The sequence below is a fragment of the Pleurodeles waltl genome, unplaced genomic scaffold (assembly GCF_031143425.1).
Source record: "Pleurodeles waltl isolate 20211129_DDA unplaced genomic scaffold, aPleWal1.hap1.20221129 scaffold_320, whole genome shotgun sequence".
NCBI lineage: Eukaryota > Metazoa > Chordata > Amphibia > Caudata > Salamandridae > Pleurodeles > Pleurodeles waltl.
Window position 1 is genome coordinate 61,108 of NW_027150026.1, and position 16,038 is coordinate 77,145.

A 16,038-nucleotide genomic window follows, 5' to 3' on the forward strand; every position below is an offset into this window, starting at 1 on the left:
GAATACTTGTGGATTGGCAGGAGTGCCTATATTTGTTTTTTGAGAAGCACCTTGCCAGTGCAAAGGATTGCTGAGGAAGAGGAAGGAGCAGAGCGGAATGACTGGAGCCAGTGAGGTTGCCTGTGAAGACATGAAGGGCTATGTTGAAAGGGGCACCGCTTGCAGAGCCAAGTAGTCGTTACCAAGTGGTTAAGGCGATGGACTAGATATCATTTGGCGTCTCCACGAGTATGTTCAAATCCTGCCGACTACGTCAGATGACATTTTTGGGATTCCTCTTCAGGGCCTCCTGCGTGGGAGAACAAGGGAGCAGCCTCTATGCAAAGCAGTCAGTAAAACAGAATATGAAGCAAAGACCATTAAAGCCACAGAAGAAAGATATGAACCCAGGCCAAATGCATCCTGCTCCCCCTCCCTCACCTGTCAGGCACTAGTCTGCAGAGAAACTGAACACGCCCACTCTCCTCCAAGGAGAATTCAGCTCAGGAAACGCCTAGCCACAGGCCCTAGATTGGACGAGGCACTTCTTTTCATACCTGTAAAGACCAACCCGTCTCTCTGTGGAGTCCATTCATGGCCTCCAAGACAGAAGTTTTGCCATGGTGCCTATCGTGGCTGCCATCTCCCTGACGTTAAAGCTACCACCTCTTCCGGCCTGATTTTTTTCCCCCGTCTCAAAACATGAACATACAAGGAGTGCTAATTTCACATGCATGCCTGCTTTTAGCTTGAGACGCTTTAGAAAGTCTTCTGTGGAATAGGAATGATGTATAGGAGAGCAGGGAAAATGGTCCAGTGAACGGAAAGAAAAAAGACTACGGATGGAGGTAAAGTGCCCTGTTGAGATTCACTTGTGTGGGTAGTTGTGGCCGAGTGGTTAAGGCGATGGACTAGAAATCCATTGGGGTATCCCCGCGCAGGTTCGAATCCTGCCAACTACGCTGTCCCTTTTGTGAACAGTATTTTCCCATAATTCTTTGAAATACCTACTGGCATAAATGCGGGCTCCAAAAGCAGGACTAATAGGGTCAGCGGCCTGGGAGGGCTCAAACTTTTGCCATTGTGGCCTTCCTCTCTAGAAAAGGACTGCTTCTGTCCAGAGGCTAGACCGCCAGCAGAAATAGAAACGAGCTACGTTGAAAATGGACCATAGCTTTAAGCAAGTAGTCGTGGCCGAGTGGTTAAGGCGATGGACTTGAAATCCATTGGGGTCTCCCCGCGTAGGTTCAAATCCTGCCGACTACGTGCTACTTCACCTTTGGTGATATTTTATACTTCATATTAAATGGCATCTGCACAAGCAGGCCGAATATAGCTATCACTCTCAATAGAGCTAAGGAAGGCGAAACACTGGGCAGGGAATGGGATCAAAAGAGTGGCCGGAGAAGGCATGAGACTACCTGTCTGGCACTCCTGCCACTTGTGCACCCCAGCTGTCGAGAAGACACATGTCGAGTAATAGCCAAGGAGATTGGGAAAGAACTTCAGTTATCATCTCGCCAGTAAGTTCCATCTGAGGTATCAGATGCATGAAGGAAGTAGCCTTATTGGGGCGTCTGACAGTGTCATTATTTTCCTAAAGTGTCATAACTGCATTCTTTTACAACCTCCTTTTTGCTTTTCTCTGGCCAGGAACATGAACTTTATAATAGTGCCTTTGAGTCACGTCAGTATGCAGGTATGGACCGAGTGTATTTTTTGCAGTAGAACGGATAGGCAAAGATGGGAAGGCAGTGGAGCAGAGTGAACTGAGGGAAAGAAAAAGACTGCTGTGAGAGTGAGAACCTCAGCTTAAGTGGCAGCCACCCCTCGTGAGTAGTCGTGGCCGAGTGGTTAAGGCGATGGACTCGAAATCCATTGGGGTGTCCCCGCGCAGGTTCAAATCCTGCCGACTACGTCGGTGCTCTTTCACAATGATGTGTTAGGTTTTTCCTTGGATGCCTCCTTTCCCAGGAATAAGCATGTATTATTCAACAACGTTGAGAGCACAGGTAAAACAAAGACAAGAATGTGAAACAATGCACTGTGCAATGCCAGCATGAAAACTCTCAAGGAGTACGCTGCCCAGGCCTACAGCTTCTCAGACACTGTATCTGTCTATTTTGGGGAGCTGCAGAGAAGCCTTGCCTGTGCTTTTCGAGCCTGCTGTCTGGGGTGAGTGCCTGGATAAATTGTTGTTGGGAAGGACAAGGCAGCTAGCTCCTCTACAGGGGTCAATTTAGGAGGTTGGTGGGAAGCACAGGAAGGGGCAGGAAGGAAGCTCTCTGCTGTTGCTTCTCGGCCTAGGCAGAGCTGCAGGTGTGGTTAAAAAGGATTGGCGTTTGGCCAGGTCCCAGACCACAGTGCAACCTAGGGCAACAAGAGAGGTGAGGCTACTGAGGCCCTTACCCTGAGCCTTCTGACCCCACCGCCCCTTTGGCCCCGATCGGCCAAAACCTCTCTATAAGGGCTAAAGGTGATTATTATATATGCCTGAGTAACTTAGGGTCCCTCGCATAAATGGACTCCTGCTGAAGGAGCTCGCCTTTGCTTTGGGACTGGCCCAACACGGCCTTGCTCTCCTCAACAAACCTGCCACCAGCCAGGAGGCTGAATGGCTTGCAGAAGGACACTCCCAGGTATGCCCAAGCACTTCATTTGCATAGAGACTACCCTCTCTTGGGCCCGCCTCCACTCACCTATTAAGTAATGTGGCTAGAATATCAAGACAGAAAGAGGAGCAGGGCCTGACAGCCTTTCAAAGGCTCAACTGAGGTGCTGGGCTGACGGCTGGGATCACCAAAGCCTGGGATGACTCCAATATGGAAGCAGAAGCCTTAGGGCAAACAAAGGTCAGCAGTTGATGTGCTGTAAAGAAGAAGGGCTGCAGAGGGCCTCAGCAAAGCCTTCGGAATACTTGTGGATTGGCAGGAGTGCCTATATTTGTTTTTTGAGAAGCACCTTGCCAGTGCAAAGGATTGCTGAGGAAGAGGAAGGAGCAGAGCGGAATGACTGGAGCCAGTGAGGTTGCCTGTGAAGACATGAAGGGCTATGTTGAAAGGGGCACCGCTTGCAGAGCCAAGTAGTCGTTACCAAGTGGTTAAGGCGATGGACTAGATATCATTTGGCGTCTCCACGAGTATGTTCAAATCCTGCCCACTACGTCAGATGACATTTTTGGGATTCCTCTTCAGGGCCTCCTGCGTGGGAGAACAAGGGAGCAGCCTCTATGCAAAGCAGTCAGTAAAACAGAATATGAAGCAAAGACCATTAAAGCCACAGAAGAAAGATATGAACCCAGGCCAAATGCATCCTGCTCCCCCTCCCTCACCTGTCAGGCACTAGTCTGCAGAGAAACTGAACACGCCCACTCTCCTCCAAGGAGAATTCAGCTCAGGAAACGCCTAGCCACAGGCCCTAGATTGGACGAGGCACTTCTTTTCATACCTGTAAAGACCAACCCGTCTCTCTGTGGAGTCCATTCATGGCCTCCAAGACAGAAGTTTTGCCATGGTGCCTATCGTGGCTGCCATCTCCCTGACGTTAAAGCTACCACCTCTTCCGGCCTGATTTTTTTCCCCCGTCTCAAAACATGAACATACAAGGAGTGCTAATTTCACATGCATGCCTGCTTTTAGCTTGAGACGCTTTAGAAAGTCTTCTGTGGAATAGGAATGATGTATAGGAGAGCAGGGAAAATGGTCCAGTGAACGGAAAGAAAAAAGACTACGGATGGAGGTAAAGTGCCCTGTTGAGATTCACTTGTGTGGGTAGTTGTGGCCGAGTGGTTAAGGCGATGGACTAGAAATCCATTGGGGTATCCCCGCGCAGGTTCGAATCCTGCCAACTACGCTGTCCCTTTTGTGAACAGTATTTTCCCATAATTCTTTGAAATACCTACTGGCATAAATGCGGGCTCCAAAAGCAGGACTAATAGGGTCAGCGGCCTGGGAGGGCTAAAACTTTTGCCATTGTGGCCTTCCTCTCTAGAAAAGGACTGCTTCTGTCCAGAGGCTAGACCGCCAGCAGAAATAGAAACGAGCTACGTTGAAAATGGACCATAGCTTTAAGCAAGTAGTCGTGGCCGAGTGGTTAAGGCGATGGACTTGAAATCCATTGGGGTCTCCCCGCGTAGGTTCAAATCCTGCCGACTACGTGCTACTTCACCTTTGGTGATATTTTATACTTCATATTAAATGGCATCTGCACAAGCAGGCCGAATATAGCTATCACTCTCAATAGAGCTAAGGAAGGCGAAACACTGGGCAGGGAATGGGATCAAAAGAGTGGCCGGAGAAGGCATGAGACTACCTGTCTGGCACTCCTGCCACTTGTGCACCCCAGCTGTCGAGAAGACACATGTCGAGTAATAGCCAAGGAGATTGGGAAAGAACTTCAGTTATCATCTCGCCAGTAAGTTCCATCTGAGGTATCAGATGCATGAAGGAAGTAGCCTTATTGGGGCGTCTGACAGTGTCATTATTTTCCTAAAGTGTCATAACTGCATTCTTTTACAACCTCCTTTTTGCTTTTCTCTGGCCAGGAACATGAACTTTATAATAGTGCCTTTGAGTCACGTCAGTATGCAGGTATGGACCGAGTGTATTTTTTGCAGTAGAACGGATAGGCAAAGATGGGAAGGCAGTGGAGCAGAGTGAACTGAGGGAAAGAAAAAGACTGCTGTGAGAGTGAGAACCTCAGCTTAAGTGGCAGCCACCCCTCGTGAGTAGTCGTGGCCGAGTGGTTAAGGCGATGGACTCGAAATCCATTGGGGTGTCCCCGCGCAGGTTCAAATCCTGCCGACTACGTCGGTGCTCTTTCACAATGATGTGTTAGGTTTTTCCTTGGATGCCTCCTTTCCCAGGAATAAGCATGTATTATTCAACAACGTTGAGAGCACAGGTAAAACAAAGACAAGAATGTGAAACAATGCACTGTGCAATGCCAGCATGAAAACTCTCAAGGAGTACGCTGCCCAGGCCTACAGCTTCTCAGACACTGTATCTGTCTATTTTGGGGAGCTGCAGAGAAGCCTTGCCTGTGCTTTTCGAGCCTGCTGTCTGGGGTGAGTGCCTGGATAAATTGTTGTTGGGAAGGACAAGGCAGCTAGCTCCTCTACAGGGGTCAATTTAGGAGGTTGGTGGGAAGCACAGGAAGGGGCAGGAAGGAAGCTCTCTGCTGTTGCTTCTCGGCCTAGGCAGAGCTGCAGGTGTGGTTAAAAAGGATTGGCGTTTGGCCAGGTCCCAGACCACAGTGCAACCTAGGGCAACAAGAGAGGTGAGGCTACTGAGGCCCTTACCCTGAGCCTTCTGACCCCACCGCCCCTTTGGCCCCGATCGGCCAAAACCTCTCTATAAGGGCTAAAGGTGATTATTATATATGCCTGAGTAACTTAGGGTCCCTCGCATAAATGGACTCCTGCTGAAGGAGCTCGCCTTTGCTTTGGGACTGGCCCAACACGGCCTTGCTCTCCTCAACAAACCTGCCACCAGCCAGGAGGCTGAATGGCTTGCAGAAGGACACTCCCAGGTATGCCCAAGCACTTCATTTGCATAGAGACTACCCTCTCTTGGGCCCGCCTCCACTCACCTATTAAGTAATGTGGCTAGAATATCAAGACAGAAAGAGGAGCAGGGCCTGACAGCCTTTCAAAGGCTCAACTGAGGTGCTGGGCTGACGGCTGGGATCACCAAAGCCTGGGATGACTCCAATATGGAAGCAGAAGCCTTAGGGCAAACAAAGGTCAGCAGTTGATGTGCTGTAAAGAAGAAGGGCTGCAGAGGGCCTCAGCAAAGCCTTCGGAATACTTGTGGATTGGCAGGAGTGCCTATATTTGTTTTTTGAGAAGCACCTTGCCAGTGCAAAGGATTGCTGAGGAAGAGGAAGGAGCAGAGCGGAATGACTGGAGCCAGTGAGGTTGCCTGTGAAGACATGAAGGGCTATGTTGAAAGGGGCACCGCTTGCAGAGCCAAGTAGTCGTTACCAAGTGGTTAAGGCGATGGACTAGATATCATTTGGCGTCTCCACGAGTATGTTCAAATCCTGCCGACTACGTCAGATGACATTTTTGGGATTCCTCTTCAGGGCCTCCTGCGTGGGAGAACAAGGGAGCAGCCTCTATGCAAAGCAGTCAGTAAAACAGAATATGAAGCAAAGACCATTAAAGCCACAGAAGAAAGATATGAACCCAGGCCAAATGCATCCTGCTCCCCCTCCCTCACCTGTCAGGCACTAGTCTGCAGAGAAACTGAACACGCCCACTCTCCTCCAAGGAGAATTCAGCTCAGGAAACGCCTAGCCACAGGCCCTAGATTGGACGAGGCACTTCTTTTCATACCTGTAAAGACCAACCCGTCTCTCTGTGGAGTCCATTCATGGCCTCCAAGACAGAAGTTTTGCCATGGTGCCTATCGTGGCTGCCATCTCCCTGACGTTAAAGCTACCACCTCTTCCGGCCTGATTTTTTTCCCCCGTCTCAAAACATGAACATACAAGGAGTGCTAATTTCACATGCATGCCTGCTTTTAGCTTGAGACGCTTTAGAAAGTCTTCTGTGGAATAGGAATGATGTATAGGAGAGCAGGGAAAATGGTCCAGTGAACGGAAAGAAAAAAGACTACGGATGGAGGTAAAGTGCCCTGTTGAGATTCACTTGTGTGGGTAGTTGTGGCCGAGTGGTTAAGGCGATGGACTAGAAATCCATTGGGGTATCCCCGCGCAGGTTCGAATCCTGCCAACTACGCTGTCCCTTTTGTGAACAGTATTTTCCCATAATTCTTTGAAATACCTTCTGGCATAAATGCGGGCTCCAAAAGCAGGACTAATAGGGTCAGCGGCCTGGGAGGGCTCAAACTTTTGCCATTGTGGCCTTCCTCTCTAGAAAAGGACTGCTTCTGTCCAGAGGCTAGACCGCCAGCAGAAATAGAAACGAGCTACGTTGAAAATGGACCATAGCTTTAAGCAAGTAGTCGTGGCCGAGTGGTTAAGGCGATGGACTTGAAATCCATTGGGGTCTCCCCGCGTAGGTTCAAATCCTGCCGACTACGTGCTACTTCACCTTTGGTGATATTTTATACTTCATATTAAATGGCATCTGCACAAGCAGGCCGAATATAGCTATCACTCTCAATAGAGCTAAGGAAGGCGAAACACTGGGCAGGGAATGGGATCAAAAGAGTGGCCGGAGAAGGCATGAGACTACCTGTCTGGCACTCCTGCCACTTGTGCACCCCAGCTGTCGAGAAGACACATGTCGAGTAATAGCCAAGGAGATTGGGAAAGAACTTCAGTTATCATCTCGCCAGTAAGTTCCATCTGAGGTATCAGATGCATGAAGGAAGTAGCCTTATTGGGGCGTCTGACAGTGTCATTATTTTCCTAAAGTGTCATAACTGCATTCTTTTACAACCTCCTTTTTGCTTTTCTCTGGCCAGGAACATGAACTTTATAATAGTGCCTTTGAGTCACGTCAGTATGCAGGTATGGACCGAGAGTATTTTTTGCAGTAGAACGGATAGGCAAAGATGGGAAGGCAGTGGAGCAGAGTGAACTGAGGGAAAGAAAAAGACTGCTGTGAGAGTGAGAACCTCAGCTTAAGTGGCAGCCACCCCTCGTGAGTAGTCGTGGCCGAGTGGTTAAGGCGATGGACTTGAAATCCATTGGGGTGTCCCCGCGCAGGTTCAAATCCTGCCGACTACGTCGGTGCTCTTTCACAATGATGTGTTAGGTTTTTCCTTGGATGCCTCCTTTCCCAGGAATAAGCATGTATTATTCAACAACGTTGAGAGCACAGGTAAAACAAAGACAAGAATGTGAAACAATGCACTGTGCAATGCCAGCATGAAAACTCTCAAGGAGTACGCTGCCCAGGCCTACAGCTTCTCAGACACTGTATCTGTCTATTTTGGGGAGCTGCAGAGAAGCCTTGCCTGTGCTTTTCGAGCCTGCTGTCTGGGGTGAGTGCCTGGATAAATTGTTGTTGGGAAGGACAAGGCAGCTAGCTCCTCTACAGGGGTCAATTTAGGAGGTTGGTGGGAAGCACAGGAAGGGGCAGGAAGGAAGCTCTCTGCTGTTGCTTCTCGGCCTAGGCAGAGCTGCAGGTGTGGTTAAAAAGGATTGGCGTTTGGCCAGGTCCCAGACCACAGTGCAACCTAGGGCAACAAGAGAGGTGAGGCTACTGAGGCCCTTACCCTGAGCCTTCTGACCCCACCGCCCCTTTGGCCCCGATCGGCCAAAACCTCTCTATAAGGGCTAAAGGTGATTATTATATATGCCTGAGTAACTTAGGGTCCCTCGCATAAATGGACTCCTGCTGAAGGAGCTCGCCTTTGCTTTGGGACTGGCCCAACACGGCCTTGCTCTCCTCAACAAACCTGCCACCAGCCAGGAGGCTGAATGGCTTGCAGAAGGACACTCCCAGGTATGCCCAAGCACTTCATTTGCATAGAGACTACCCTCTCTTGGGCCCGCCTCCACTCACCTATTAAGTAATGTGGCTAGAATATCAAGACAGAAAGAGGAGCAGGGCCTGACAGCCTTTCAAAGGCTCAACTGAGGTGCTGGGCTGACGGCTGGGATCACCAAAGCCTGGGATGACTCCAATATGGAAGCAGAAGCCTTAGGGCAAACAAAGGTCAGCAGTTGATGTGCTGTAAAGAAGAAGGGCTGCAGAGGGCCTCAGCAAAGCCTTCGGAATACTTGTGGATTGGCAGGAGTGCCTATATTTGTTTTTTGAGAAGCACCTTGCCAGTGCAAAGGATTGCTGAGGAAGAGGAAGGAGCAGAGCGGAATGACTGGAGCCAGTGAGGTTGCCTGTGAAGACATGAAGGGCTATGTTGAAAGGGGCACCGCTTGCAGAGCCAAGTAGTCGTTACCAAGTGGTTAAGGCGATGGACTAGATATCATTTGGCGTCTCCACGAGTATGTTCAAATCCTGCCGACTACGTCAGATGACATTTTTGGGATTCCTCTTCAGGGCCTCCTGCGTGGGAGAACAAGGGAGCAGCCTCTATGCAAAGCAGTCAGTAAAACAGAATATGAAGCAAAGACCATTAAAGCCACAGAAGAAAGATATGAACCCAGGCCAAATGCATCCTGCTCCCCCTCCCTCACCTGTCAGGCACTAGTCTGCAGAGAAACTGAACACGCCCACTCTCCTCCAAGGAGAATTCAGCTCAGGAAACGCCTAGCCACAGGCCCTAGATTGGACGAGGCACTTCTTTTCATACCTGTAAAGACCAACCCGTCTCTCTGTGGAGTCCATTCATGGCCTCCAAGACAGAAGTTTTGCCATGGTGCCTATCGTGGCTGCCATCTCCCTGACGTTAAAGCTACCACCTCTTCCGGCCTGATTTTTTTCCCCCGTCTCAAAACATGAACATACAAGGAGTGCTAATTTCACATGCATGCCTGCTTTTAGCTTGAGACGCTTTAGAAAGTCTTCTGTGGAATAGGAATGATGTATAGGAGAGCAGGGAAAATGGTCCAGTGAACGGAAAGAAAAAAGACTACGGATGGAGGTAAAGTGCCCTGTTGAGATTCACTTGTGTGGGTAGTTGTGGCCGAGTGGTTAAGGCGATGGACTAGAAATCCATTGGGGTATCCCCGCGCAGGTTCGAATCCTGCCAACTACGCTGTCCCTTTTGTGAACAGTATTTTCCCATAATTCTTTGAAATACCTTCTGGCATAAATGCGGGCTCCAAAAGCAGGACTAATAGGGTCAGCGGCCTGGGAGGGCTCAAACTTTTGCCATTGTGGCCTTCCTCTCTAGAAAAGGACTGCTTCTGTCCAGAGGCTAGACCGCCAGCAGAAATAGAAACGAGCTACGTTGAAAATGGACCATAGCTTTAAGCAAGTAGTCGTGGCCGAGTGGTTAAGGCGATGGACTTGAAATCCATTGGGGTCTCCCCGCGTAGGTTCAAATCCTGCCGACTACGTGCTACTTCACCTTTGGTGATATTTTATACTTCATATTAAATGGCATCTGCACAAGCAGGCCGAATATAGCTATCACTCTCAATAGAGCTAAGGAAGGCGAAACACTGGGCAGGGAATGGGATCAAAAGAGTGGCCGGAGAAGGCATGAGACTACCTGTCTGGCACTCCTGCCACTTGTGCACCCCAGCTGTCGAGAAGACACATGTCGAGTAATAGCCAAGGAGATTGGGAAAGAACTTCAGTTATCATCTCGCCAGTAAGTTCCATCTGAGGTATCAGATGCATGAAGGAAGTAGCCTTATTGGGGCGTCTGACAGTGTCATTATTTTCCTAAAGTGTCATAACTGCATTCTTTTACAACCTCCTTTTTGCTTTTCTCTGGCCAGGAACATGAACTTTATAATAGTGCCTTTGAGTCACGTCAGTATGCAGGTATGGACCGAGTGTATTTTTTGCAGTAGAACGGATAGGCAAAGATGGGAAGGCAGTGGAGCAGAGTGAACTGAGGGAAAGAAAAAGACTGCTGTGAGAGTGAGAACCTCAGCTTAAGTGGCAGCCACCCCTCGTGAGTAGTCGTGGCCGAGTGGTTAAGGCGATGGACTTGAAATCCATTGGGGTGTCCCCGCGCAGGTTCAAATCCTGCCGACTACGTCGGTGCTCTTTCACAATGATGTGTTAGGTTTTTCCTTGGATGCCTCCTTTCCCAGGAATAAGCATGTATTATTCAACAACGTTGAGAGCACAGGTAAAACAAAGACAAGAATGTGAAACAATGCACTGTGCAATGCCAGCATGAAAACTCTCAAGGAGTACGCTGCCCAGGCCTACAGCTTCTCAGACACTGTGTCTGTCTATTTTGGGGAGCTGCAGAGAAGCCTTGCCTGTGCTTTTCGAGCCTGCTGTCTGGGGTGAGTGCCTGGATAAATTGTTTTTGGGAAGGACAAGGCATCTAGCTCCTCTACAGGGGTCAATTTAGGAGGTTGGTGGGAAGCACAGGAAGGGGCAGGAAGGAAGCTCTCTGCTGTTGCTTCTCGGCCTAGGCAGAGCTGCAGGTGTGGTTAAAAAGGATTGGCGTTTGGCCAGGTCCCAGACCACAGTGCAACCTAGGGCAACAAGAGAGGTGAGGCTACTGAGGCCCTTACCCTGAGCCTTCTGACCCCACCGCCCCTTTGGCCCCGATCGGCCACGATCGGCCAAAACCTCTCTATAAGGGCTAAAGGTGATTATTATATATGCCTGAGTAACTTAGGGTCCCTCGCATAAATGGACTCCTGCTGAAGGAGCTCGCCTTTGCTTTGGGACTGGCCCAACACGGCCTTGCTCTCCTCAACAAACCTGCCACCAGCCAGGAGGCTGAATGGCTTGCAGAAGGACACTCCCAGGTATGCCCAAGCACTTCATTTGCATAGAGACTACCCTCTCTTGGGCCCGCCTCCACTCACCTATTAAGTAATGTGGCTAGAATATCAAGACAGAAAGAGGAGCAGGGCCTGACAGCCTTTCAAAGGCTCAACTGAGGTGCTGGGCTGACGGCTGGGATCACCAAAGCCTGGGATGACTCCAATATGGAAGCAGAAGCCTTAGGGCAAACAAAGGTCAGCAGTTGATGTGCTGTAAAGAAGAAGGGCTGCAGAGGGCCTCAGCAAAGCCTTCGGAATACTTGTGGATTGGCAGGAGTGCCTATATTTGTTTTTTGAGAAGCACCTTGCCAGTGCAAAGGATTGCTGAGGAAGAGGAAGGAGCAGAGCGGAATGACTGGAGCCAGTGAGGTTGCCTGTGAAGACATGAAGGGCTATGTTGAAAGGGGCACCGCTTGCAGAGCCAAGTAGTCGTTACCAAGTGGTTAAGGCGATGGACTAGATATCATTTGGCGTCTCCACGAGTATGTTCAAATCCTGCCGACTACGTCAGATGACATTTTTGGGATTCCTCTTCAGGGCCTCCTGCGTGGGAGAACAAGGGAGCAGCCTCTATGCAAAGCAGTCAGTAAAACAGAATATGAAGCAAAGACCATTAAAGCCACAGAAGAAAGATATGAACCCAGGCCAAATGCATCCTGCTCCCCCTCCCTCACCTGTCAGGCACTAGTCTGCAGAGAAACTGAACACGCCCACTCTCCTCCAAGGAGAATTCAGCTCAGGAAACGCCTAGCCACAGGCCCTAGATTGGACGAGGCACTTCTTTTCATACCTGTAAAGACCAACCCGTCTCTCTGTGGAGTCCATTCATGGCCTCCAAGACAGAAGTTTTGCCATGGTGCCTATCGTGGCTGCCATCTCCCTGACGTTAAAACTACCACCTCTTCCGGCCTGATTTTTTTCCCCCGTCTCAAAACATGAACATACAAGGAGTGCTAATTTCACATGCATGCCTGCTTTTAGCTTGAGACGCTTTAGAAAGTCTTCTGTGGAATAGGAATGATGTATAGGAGAGCAGGGAAAATGGTCCAGTGAACGGAAAGAAAAAAGACTACGGATGGAGGTAAAGTGCCCTGTTGAGATTCACTTGTGTGGGTAGTTGTGGCCGAGTGGTTAAGGCGATGGACTAGAAATCCATTGGGGTATCCCCGCGCAGGTTCGAATCCTGCCAACTACGCTGTCCCTTTTGTGAACAGTATTTTCCCATAATTCTTTGAAATACCTTCTGGCATAAATGCGGGCTCCAAAAGCAGGACTAATAGGGTCAGCGGCCTGGGAGGGCTCAAACTTTTGCCATTGTGGCCTTCCTCTCTAGAAAAGGACTGCTTCTGTCCAGAGGCTAGACCGCCAGCAGAAATAGAAACGAGCTACGTTGAAAATGGACCATAGCTTTAAGCAAGTAGTCGTGGCCGAGTGGTTAAGGCGATGGACTTGAAATCCATTGGGGTCTCCCCGCGTAGGTTCAAATCCTGCCGACTACGTGCTACTTCACCTTTGGTGATATTTTATACTTCATATTAAATGGCATCTGCACAAGCAGGCCGAATATAGCTATCACTCTCAATAGAGCTAAGGAAGGCGAAACACTGGGCAGGGAATGGGATCAAAAGAGTGGCCGGAGAAGGCATGAGACTACCTGTCTGGCACTCCTGCCACTTGTGCACCCCAGCTGTCGAGAAGACACATGTCGAGTAATAGCCAAGGAGATTGGGAAAGAACTTCAGTTATCATCTCGCCAGTAAGTTCCATCTGAGGTATCAGATGCATGAAGGAAGTAGCCTTATTGGGGCGTCTGACAGTGTCATTATTTTCCTAAAGTGTCATAACTGCATTCTTTTACAACCTCCTTTTTGCTTTTCTCTGGCCAGGAACATGAACTTTATAATAGTGCCTTTGAGTCACGTCAGTATGCAGGTATGGACCGAGTGTATTTTTTGCAGTAGAACGGATAGGCAAAGATGGGAAGGCAGTGGAGCAGAGTGAACTGAGGGAAAGAAAAAGACTGCTGTGAGAGTGAGAACCTCAGCTTAAGTGGCAGCCACCCCTCGTGAGTAGTCGTGGCCGAGTGGTTAAGGCGATGGACTCGAAATCCATTGGGGTGTCCCCGCGCAGGTTCAAATCCTGCCGACTACGTCGGTGCTCTTTCACAATGATGTGTTAGGTTTTTCCTTGGATGCCTCCTTTCCCAGGAATAAGCATGTATTATTCAACAACGTTGAGAGCACAGGAAAAACAAAGACAAGAATGTGAAACAATGCACTGTGCAATGCCAGCATGAAAACTCTCAAGGAGTACGCTGCCCAGGCCTACAGCTTCTCAGACACTGTATCTGTCTATTTTGGGGAGCTGCAGAGAAGCCTTGCCTGTGCTTTTCGAGCCTGCTGTCTGGGGTGAGTGCCTGGATAAATTGTTGTTGGGAAGGACAAGGCAGCTAGCTCCTCTACAGGGGTCAATTTAGGAGGTTGGTGGGAAGCACAGGAAGGGGCAGGAAGGAAGCTCTCTGCTGTTGCTTCTCGGCCTAGGCAGAGCTGCAGGTGTGGTTAAAAAGGATTGGCGTTTGGCCAGGTCCCAGACCACAGTGCAACCTAGGGCAACAAGAGAGGTGAGGCTACTGAGGCCCTTACCCTGAGCCTTCTGACCCCACCGCCCCTTTGGCCCCGATCGGCCAAAACCTCTCTATAAGGGCTAAAGGTGATTATTATATATGCCTGAGTAACTTAGGGTCCCTCGCATAAATGGACTCCTGCTGAAGGAGCTCGCCTTTGCTTTGGGACTGGCCCAACACGGCCTTGCTCTCCTCAACAAACCTGCCACCAGCCAGGAGGCTGAATGGCTTGCAGAAGGACACTCCCAGGTATGCCCAAGCACTTCATTTGCATAGAGACTACCCTCTCTTGGGCCCGCCTCCACTCACCTATTAAGTAATGTGGCTAGAATATCAAGACAGAAAGAGGAGCAGGGCCTGACAGCCTTTCAAAGGCTCAACTGAGGTGCTGGGCTGACGGCTGGGATCACCAAAGCCTGGGATGACTCCAATATGGAAGCAGAAGCCTTAGGGCAAACAAAGGTCAGCAGTTGATGTGCTGTAAAGAAGAAGGGCTGCAGAGGGCCTCAGCAAAGCCTTCGGAATACTTGTGGATTGGCAGGAGTGCCTATATTTGTTTTTTGAGAAGCACCTTGCCAGTGCAAAGGATTGCTGAGGAAGAGGAAGGAGCAGAGCGGAATGACTGGAGCCAGTGAGGTTGCCTGTGAAGACATGAAGGGCTATGTTGAAAGGGGCACCGCTTGCAGAGCCAAGTAGTCGTTACCAAGTGGTTAAGGCGATGGACTAGATATCATTTGGCGTCTCCACGAGTATGTTCAAATCCTGCCGACTACGTCAGATGACATTTTTGGGATTCCTCTTCAGGGCCTCCTGCGTGGGAGAACAAGGGAGCAGCCTCTATGCAAAGCAGTCAGTAAAACAGAATATGAAGCAAAGACCATTAAAGCCACAGAAGAAAGATATGAACCCAGGCCAAATGCATCCTGCTCCCCCTCCCTCACCTGTCAGGCACTAGTCTGCAGAGAAACTGAACACGCCCACTCTCCTCCAAGGAGAATTCAGCTCAGGAAACGCCTAGCCACAGGCCCTAGATTGGACGAGGCACTTCTTTTCATACCTGTAAAGACCAACCCGTCTCTCTGTGGAGTCCATTCATGGCCTCCAAGACAGAAGTTTTGCCATGGTGCCTATCGTGGCTGCCATCTCCCTGACGTTAAAGCTACCACCTCTTCCGGCCTGATTTTTTTCCCCCGTCTCAAAACATGAACATACAAGGAGTGCTAATTTCACATGCATGCCTGCTTTTAGCTTGAGACGCTTTAGAAAGTCTTCTGTGGAATAGGAATGATGTATAGGAGAGCAGGGAAAATGGTCCAGTGAACGGAAAGAAAAAAGACTACGGATGGAGGTAAAGTGCCCTGTTGAGATTCACTTGTGTGGGTAGTTGTGGCCGAGTGGTTAAGGCGATGGACTAGAAATCCATTGGGGTATCCCCGCGCAGGTTCGAATCCTGCCAACTACGCTGTCCCTTTTGTGAACAGTATTTTCCCATAATTCTTTGAAATACCTTCTGGCATAAATGCGGGCTCCAAAAGCAGGACTAATAGGGTCAGCGGCCTGGGAGGGCTCAAACTTTTGCCATTGTGGCCTTCCTCTCTAGAAAAGGACTGCTTCTGTCCAGAGGCTAGACCGCCAGCAGAAATAGAAACGAGCTACGTTGAAAATGGACCATAGCTTTAAGCAAGTAGTCGTGGCCGAGTGGTTAAGGCGATGGACTTGAAATCCATTGGGGTCTCCCCGCGTAGGTTCAAATCCTGCCGACTACGTGCTACTTCACCTTTGGTGATATTTTATACTTCATATTAAATGGCATCTGCACAAGCAGGCCGAATATAGCTATCACTCTCAATAGAGCTAAGGAAGGCGAAACACTGGGCAGGGAATGGGATCAAAAGAGTGGCCGGAGAAGGCATGAGACTACCTGTCTGGCACTCCTGCCACTTGTGCACCCCAGCTGTCGAGAAGACACATGTCGAGTAATAGCCAAGGAGATTGGGAAAGAACTTCAGTTATCATCTCGCCAGTAAGTTCCATCTGAGGTATCAGATGCATGAAGGAAGTAGCCTTATTGGGGCGTCTGACAGTGTCATTATTTTCCT

The 16,038-nt window shown here is 49.6% G+C and overlaps 17 non-coding genes across 17 annotated transcripts; all 17 read left to right on the forward strand.

Moving 5' to 3' along the window:
- Nucleotides 1-859: 859 nt before the first annotated feature.
- Nucleotides 860-941, forward strand: TRNAS-AGA (transfer RNA serine (anticodon AGA)). Its single transcript has one exon. It is a non-coding gene; the product is annotated as a tRNA-Ser (tRNA).
- A 222-nt stretch (nt 942-1,163) lies between these two features.
- Nucleotides 1,164-1,245, forward strand: TRNAS-UGA (transfer RNA serine (anticodon UGA)). The gene has a single exon. It is a non-coding gene; the product is annotated as a tRNA-Ser (tRNA).
- A 570-nt stretch (nt 1,246-1,815) lies between these two features.
- TRNAS-CGA (transfer RNA serine (anticodon CGA)) lies at nt 1,816-1,897 on the forward strand. Its single transcript has one exon. It is a non-coding gene; the product is annotated as a tRNA-Ser (tRNA).
- A 1,852-nt stretch (nt 1,898-3,749) lies between these two features.
- On the forward strand, nt 3,750-3,831 carry TRNAS-AGA (transfer RNA serine (anticodon AGA)). The gene has a single exon. It is a non-coding gene; the product is annotated as a tRNA-Ser (tRNA).
- Nucleotides 3,832-4,053: 222 nt separating this feature from the next.
- TRNAS-UGA (transfer RNA serine (anticodon UGA)) lies at nt 4,054-4,135 on the forward strand. Its single transcript has one exon. It is a non-coding gene; the product is annotated as a tRNA-Ser (tRNA).
- A 570-nt stretch (nt 4,136-4,705) lies between these two features.
- TRNAS-CGA (transfer RNA serine (anticodon CGA)) lies at nt 4,706-4,787 on the forward strand. Its single transcript has one exon. It is a non-coding gene; the product is annotated as a tRNA-Ser (tRNA).
- A 1,852-nt stretch (nt 4,788-6,639) lies between these two features.
- On the forward strand, nt 6,640-6,721 carry TRNAS-AGA (transfer RNA serine (anticodon AGA)). The gene has a single exon. It is a non-coding gene; the product is annotated as a tRNA-Ser (tRNA).
- A 222-nt stretch (nt 6,722-6,943) lies between these two features.
- TRNAS-UGA (transfer RNA serine (anticodon UGA)) lies at nt 6,944-7,025 on the forward strand. Its single transcript has one exon. It is a non-coding gene; the product is annotated as a tRNA-Ser (tRNA).
- Nucleotides 7,026-7,595: 570 nt separating this feature from the next.
- On the forward strand, nt 7,596-7,677 carry TRNAS-UGA (transfer RNA serine (anticodon UGA)). The gene has a single exon. It is a non-coding gene; the product is annotated as a tRNA-Ser (tRNA).
- A 1,852-nt stretch (nt 7,678-9,529) lies between these two features.
- TRNAS-AGA (transfer RNA serine (anticodon AGA)) lies at nt 9,530-9,611 on the forward strand. The gene has a single exon. It is a non-coding gene; the product is annotated as a tRNA-Ser (tRNA).
- Nucleotides 9,612-9,833: 222 nt separating this feature from the next.
- TRNAS-UGA (transfer RNA serine (anticodon UGA)) lies at nt 9,834-9,915 on the forward strand. The gene has a single exon. It is a non-coding gene; the product is annotated as a tRNA-Ser (tRNA).
- A 570-nt stretch (nt 9,916-10,485) lies between these two features.
- TRNAS-UGA (transfer RNA serine (anticodon UGA)) lies at nt 10,486-10,567 on the forward strand. The gene has a single exon. It is a non-coding gene; the product is annotated as a tRNA-Ser (tRNA).
- A 1,862-nt stretch (nt 10,568-12,429) lies between these two features.
- On the forward strand, nt 12,430-12,511 carry TRNAS-AGA (transfer RNA serine (anticodon AGA)). Its single transcript has one exon. It is a non-coding gene; the product is annotated as a tRNA-Ser (tRNA).
- A 222-nt stretch (nt 12,512-12,733) lies between these two features.
- TRNAS-UGA (transfer RNA serine (anticodon UGA)) lies at nt 12,734-12,815 on the forward strand. Its single transcript has one exon. It is a non-coding gene; the product is annotated as a tRNA-Ser (tRNA).
- Nucleotides 12,816-13,385: 570 nt separating this feature from the next.
- On the forward strand, nt 13,386-13,467 carry TRNAS-CGA (transfer RNA serine (anticodon CGA)). Its single transcript has one exon. It is a non-coding gene; the product is annotated as a tRNA-Ser (tRNA).
- A 1,852-nt stretch (nt 13,468-15,319) lies between these two features.
- On the forward strand, nt 15,320-15,401 carry TRNAS-AGA (transfer RNA serine (anticodon AGA)). Its single transcript has one exon. It is a non-coding gene; the product is annotated as a tRNA-Ser (tRNA).
- A 222-nt stretch (nt 15,402-15,623) lies between these two features.
- Nucleotides 15,624-15,705, forward strand: TRNAS-UGA (transfer RNA serine (anticodon UGA)). The gene has a single exon. It is a non-coding gene; the product is annotated as a tRNA-Ser (tRNA).
- Nucleotides 15,706-16,038: the final 333 nt, after the last annotated feature.